Source organism: Cryptotermes secundus, unplaced genomic scaffold (genome assembly GCF_002891405.2).
Source record: "Cryptotermes secundus unplaced genomic scaffold, Csec_1.0 scaffold304, whole genome shotgun sequence".
NCBI lineage: Eukaryota > Metazoa > Arthropoda > Insecta > Blattodea > Kalotermitidae > Cryptotermes > Cryptotermes secundus.
In genome coordinates this window covers 1,544,053-1,550,391 of record NW_019721521.1, presented here as the reverse complement: position 1 = coordinate 1,550,391, position 6,339 = coordinate 1,544,053, and positions in this window count along the sequence as shown.

Sequence of the window (6,339 nt, the reverse complement as noted above, 5' to 3'; positions counted from 1 at the left end):
GGAATGCTTGAGGCTTAATGTTTGTTATAAATTACAGACATTTCCGCAGTAGTCGTGTCATTTCCACAATAAGTAAGTATAATTCCGCGATAGGTTGATTTATGCCAGAACATGTGCGCTTAATGAGCAGCTTTCAGTCAGTTATAAATAATGCAGTTTTAAAGATAATTATTTGCGGACTTTTAACACTTTTTGTTCGGATTTTTCAGCACAACTGAAGCACACGAAGTTGAATAATTTTTGTCTCCCACTCTCCTTTTTAATTTTCTGGATTGTAACGCCTTATATTTCAGTTAAAGTCCACCGACGTTTCTGAGGAACATATGGCCTCCATTTTCAAGGTCGAAGAATTAGTTAACGAAGGAAGCAGCAGTACGAATTGAGTTGAATTATGCAGGACTACACGGCGTTAATCGCCAGAAAATCGTACATTTCGAAGTTAGTTTAACATTGAACATTCATTTGCAAGAGATGCCGTAATGCCCTTGAAACTGTGCCCACTCGTATAATAGAAGACTGTATTTTGTGCATTCATTTCAGAGTTCAGCAGTTGCTGGAGAGACAGCAATGTCTTCATGCTCCTCTGCAGGTATGAAGATCTTAAGCGAAAGATTTTTATCAGAGTGTATCTCTGCACGGAAGTCCTATAACATTTTCAGGGGTATTCCATAGAGTACCTATTAGTATTATCACTTATTGATCAATAGACACGGGGGTTTGAACGATAATTGAATCTGTTGAACACTCGTAACTAGAAATAACTATAACAGTCTTACTGATACACTCTATAGATCATCACAACTACAGCACACATAAATTGTTCTGTTTGATCACTAGTCGTTGCTAGGTAGCGGCTGCTAACAGAGCAACTCAAAAATGGCTCAGACCCAGTCCAGTAAATTGCTGCTGGTCCTCGTAAGCACATTCATTCTTGGTTTTTGATCTCGTCGGGATCCATGACCTAATTTATGTTCGTTTCAGTACGGTTCATGTGTTTGGAAATGGTGTCTCCTCTTCGACGTGGTGAGGGGTTGTCTTTCTGAATTAGCGCCTCATTTGTTGCACCGTAATTGTGTACAATTATACCCGCACTCGCGCAGCGCCCAAGTAAGGAATTTTTACTTTATGGACACCACACACTTTTGTAACTTTACAATAATGAATAATACTTACGCAAGATGGACGCAGGACATGTGTCAGAGTAGCAGATTATGCCATAACACTCGGAGAAAGCGGTTAGTTACATGAACGGCCGTAGGCCTGAACACCGCCAAGTTTAAGACTCTTAAGGCGTGGGCACATCAAGGAAACTGATAACCGGAACGCAACCGCAATTTCCGAGAATTGTTATCAGCCTGAGTTCAACATTTGTTAGGGCCCCCATACACACACAGATTGACCTCCAGTTCGGCCTGCACAGTTGAAGACTGAAAGGCAAAACTGACGTGTGTGGTGTGGCCGGCCGGCCAATCGTTTGGACTGTTGGCCTGTGGGAAAACCGTCAGTCCATCAGTTCTGCCTGCAGGACCGTAGCACGTGACGTATATGACTCAACATTATAGGCTGGAAGACCGTGATTGTGGCATGAAGCCTGCCGCTTTATCTGCGCGTATATGGGGAGGAAAGGGAGGGGGTAAACTGTCACAGTTTTGCCTGTAAGGTCGATCGGAAGGCCAAACTGTGTGTGTATGGGGGGCCTTACTGAATGAAGCAGCGCAAAACGAGGAAACGGCAATGCAGTTTCCTCGCTTTGCGCTGCTCCATTCAGTAACATGCCCTTGCTGGATTTCGGCAGACTTATGATTTTTGCTTCTTTTCAAGGTGCCGGGAAGTGATAAAGTCGAAGAAAGTGGTTCTGTAAATGCATTAAACGAATAAGAGATCTCCTTGGAAGGTGTCTGAGACATTCGTTTGAAATGCCATCAAAACCACAGGCCTTTCTTACTTCAGGGATTGAATTTCTTTTGAGATGTGAGAAGGTCGGAATGTCACAGGTGTGTCTTCATGAACTGTAGCCAGCAGAGTGTGGCCTCTAGCCTCTACTTGCAGTTTATGTTCTTAGCCACAAAAGTCATTCGTTGTGAACTGGGTTTCCGAGCAAGTTGCAGTTTTGGTGGCTCTATCGATCGGTTAAAATATGGGGCCTAAGAGGCCATGAATTACGGGTGGTGCCTTGATCCATCTCGTGTTGTGAGGGATTTCACAATAGGCCATATTGCTTGTGGTTTGACTCCACATTTTGCTAACTTTGTTTTCCTTCGTTCAAGTGCTCTTTTCGGGGTCATTCTCCTGATAGTTTTGGTGACCCAGTTTACTGCCGTTTTTCATGTAGGATCCCTGCTTTCTTGCTTCAACTTTCTAAGCTAATGTTACGTCCGATGGTCAGTGGGCCAGTTTATCTTGGTGTCAAGGCCCCTTCTTGGGTCCAAAACCAGATTTTATTACTGTCTGACAGTTGCAAGTTTGTTGATGTGGAGCGCCCTCTCTGACGAGAGGACCGGTCTGTCGTTTACAGTTGCTGTTGGTCCTTGCCAGCGCAGTCATTCTTGGGTCCAAGTCCCGCGGGACTTAAGACCACATTCTATTGTTCCACATTCGAGACTGCCTCAAACTGGGAGGCCATGTACCCGTATTTATATCCCCCAGGAACAGGGTGGCCCAGTTACATCTCCATGTACTGGGTTCTCTTTTCGTGGCTTCCCACGGCTCTCAGGGCTACGGTGGAGATATTCGAACCCGCCTGTACGTGGGGAACTGACGTCAGACTGTCAGAGTCAGAGTTAAAGTTACCTTAGGACTGACTGTTTACCGCTATTCAGTTCATCTTGGCGCCAAGCCCCTTGAGGACCACGACCAGATTTTTTTGTAACTGAACCTTTACTGCCGATCACAGTGGCCTAAGACATGAACTGTCTTCGCTAGCTCGAACGCTGGGGTCGTGGGTTCGAATCCCAATCAAGACATGTCTGTCTGTCTGTCTGTGTTTTTTCTGTAATTGTGTAGGTAGCGACCTTGCGACGGGCTGATCCCCCGTCCAAGGAGTCCTACCGACTGTCTTAGGATTAAGAAACTGAAGTGATACAGAGCGTTTCACGGATGCCCTATGCTGCAAAGTGGTAGCAATTGGAAAGAGAGAGAGAACCCTTACGGTCATAGCCTTTGTGTGACGTTCTTTTCTTATGAACAGGCTTCGCCTTTGTCAAGCGTACGTATCGCACATATAGCGTGTTATTGAAAATTCTTCCTTGTGCACTACAAGCAAGTCCTCTGTCAGTCCAAGTTTTGCAAAGTAGATCATGCCTATCTTACTTATCTTATGCTACAACGTTAGCTTAATCATTTGAATGGTCATAAGCTTGACAGCCGCCAATTTTAAGCCTCTTATATTTTCTATGTCTGGCTTCGCGTTGTCCTATGCTGCGAACATATTTATTCTCATAATTCTTTATGACTTCTTGTTGCCTGCACAATTTGCTGCTGCGGCTACTCGTTATATAGCCTTAGTAAGGACACCAAAGAAAACACCGCTTCTAACAGATCCATTATTTCTGTCAGTTTATTCGTTACCACGGAAACATGTTTATCTCCCCGTCGCCTAGCAACTGCCGTCTCGTTTTGTTTCACTACTTCGGCTTTCAGCCGTCATATCGCAGTATTATAATTTGTATTCACCATTTTTGTATTGAAAATGAGCTGGAAGGTATACAGAATAATATGTGTTAATAATTTGTATAGAAGAGATCCGTCTTGAGAAAACAGTAGTCCCTCAGTTAACCAGGAAATTCCTCATTTTGTATTGAAACCGGAGCTTAATTACCGTATTCACAAAACTAGCTATTTGACTTTGTTCCGAGCCAGTTGAACCCAGTGCTTACAATCACGCCCTATTTCTTTAAGATCGATTGCAATATTATATTATTATATGACTACCAAGTTCTCTTAATGTTTTTTAAACAAATTTTTCTATGCAGTTTCTATCCCACCAATGCGTGCTACTTATGCGACTCATATTATTCTTATTTATTTGATCGCCTTAATAATATTTGATGGCGAATAAAATTATTGAAGTTTCACGTCATTATTTTTTTTTTCTGGTCACCTGTTACTTCCTCTCTTTTAGGTAAAAATATTTTCTTCAACACTTTATTCTCAGGTACCCTCAGTTTATATGCTTCCCTTAGTTCTAAGGCAGAATAACTTAAGGTTTATGGCATTGACATCAGGTGTTTATTTCTTTCGTAGTGATATTATTCTTACATTTACTATTATAAATATCAGCTATGCCGGTTTAACTGAATATTATATTTCCCGGCCTCGAATTTGGCCACGGTTCGGTTACAGTATCTTCACATAATTTTAGTGGGAATTTGAATGTCAGTAGCGTCATTAATTATTTTATAATTCGCTTAGTGGGGGTGGAGTCCAACTGGGTCAACTCGGCACGGCGCCCACTGATTGGCCTATTGTAGCCTGCCCCGGGTGATTATGATGATGGAGAATTTGGTGGAATGAAGATTGGCAGGGGAAACCGAAGTACTCGGAGAAAACCCGCCCCAGCGCCACTTTATCCACTACAAATCCCACTTGACCAGACCCGGGCCGCCGCGGTGGGAAGCCAGCGACTAACCGCTTGAGCTATGGCGCGGCCCAGTAGCGTCATTACGTTTTGCATGTGCGAATTATCCATGACATCCTGAGAACACGCATCTTTTTCACATATGCTCTCTGTACTCCGGCAACTGACGGTAAAGGCTGACAAACTTACTGCCATCTGTGAGTCGATTATCTAGAGAAAATGTGGGAGCCTCGACGTCTCGCAACCGTATTGGCCTTCACGTCCTGTTACAGGGCAACTTTACCTTTTTGCCTCTCCATACTCCTCCATGAAAGTAGATTGTGACTACCTTTCTTACGGAGAGAATAATTTTTACTATAAACGAATTTTAAAGGATCGATGGAAGCAGACGGGCTTATGTGGCGGTAACATAATACATCCTGCACCTCGTATGCTACACTAACACAGGGATCATTCTGAAAGTCCAAACATGGGGGCTGGGCTGGTGAAGCATAATCATTATTTTCAGTGCGAATTTAAAATACTTCGTAGGCTCTGTGTTTGTTTTCCGAATTGATCTCCCATTTTTATCACACCGTGAAATCTCTTCCAAGAACTGTTTTTCGTCATGGGTTGTAGGATGGCTCCGTTGTGATACGTACATTGCAGAATTCAGTTTGTCCGAAGCCTTGCTCTCAACACTTCGCCTGCAATCTACTCTTTAGACTATATGCGTTACAAGGGACTGGAAGGAATTGCTTCACCATTACAGCAAAGCAAATGCAGCAACAGAAATTAATGGCTCTTCAGCATGTCGGCAATGGGAGAGCATGCAGACGTTTGTAACTGTGCCACAAGTGTTGGTATGTTCATGAAACTGCATAGGTGCTTCATGTTGTCAAGTGTAAGGGTGTGACTGTAGACTAGGTTTGGATTGGAGGTTGCATTTATTGGCCACTTTATAACACACGACTCATAACTACAAGTAATTATAGCGCTAAAGTTGATCTCCGCATTTTATAAATCACTACAGCACATGCTCAGTCTTCTCCAGTCGTTTCCTGGTTAAGGCTTCTAACATTGGCGATTCTTCAACTGCACCGACTAAATCTTCTCTTCACAGATTCCCCTAAAACTCTCTCTCTGAACTCCTGAATCTGAGTCTCGATTCTTATGTTACGACCGACGGCCAGTCGACCAGTCTATCTTGGAATAATGCACCTCTCTGACGAGAGGACGGATCTGTCGTTTACAACTGCTGCTGGCCCTCACCAGCGCAGTCACTTTCGGGTCCGAGTCCCGCGGGACTCGTGACCATATTTGATTTCCTCAGATTCGAGACTTCCCCTTTTGTCGCCTCCTACGATTCGCAGGGATACGGTGGAGATATTCGACCTCGCCACCACTCGGGTCTCTGAACTCCTGTTTAAACTGTCCTCCTTATAACATCTCGGCACGGACCGCGTAGATAACACCGTTCTTTGATGTACTCCAATCGTTTACGTGGGAACGTGTTTGTTTGCGAAGGCGTTACTCAGTAACGGCTGCGTATACTTGCTTATTAAGAATCTGTTGCGTAGCAGCGGATGTTTAGTTGTTTATTTTGAGGTCGTTACCCAGTAACGGGTGTACACGCTATAATATTTAACTACACAGTGATAGCTATCTAGACCTCTGTTCCAACGTCCAACAACTCGGTATTGTACTCTCATATATATATATATACTTATATGATTAGTCTTGGAGAACATAAAATGTGTGATGTTAGCTACGTGAGACAGATA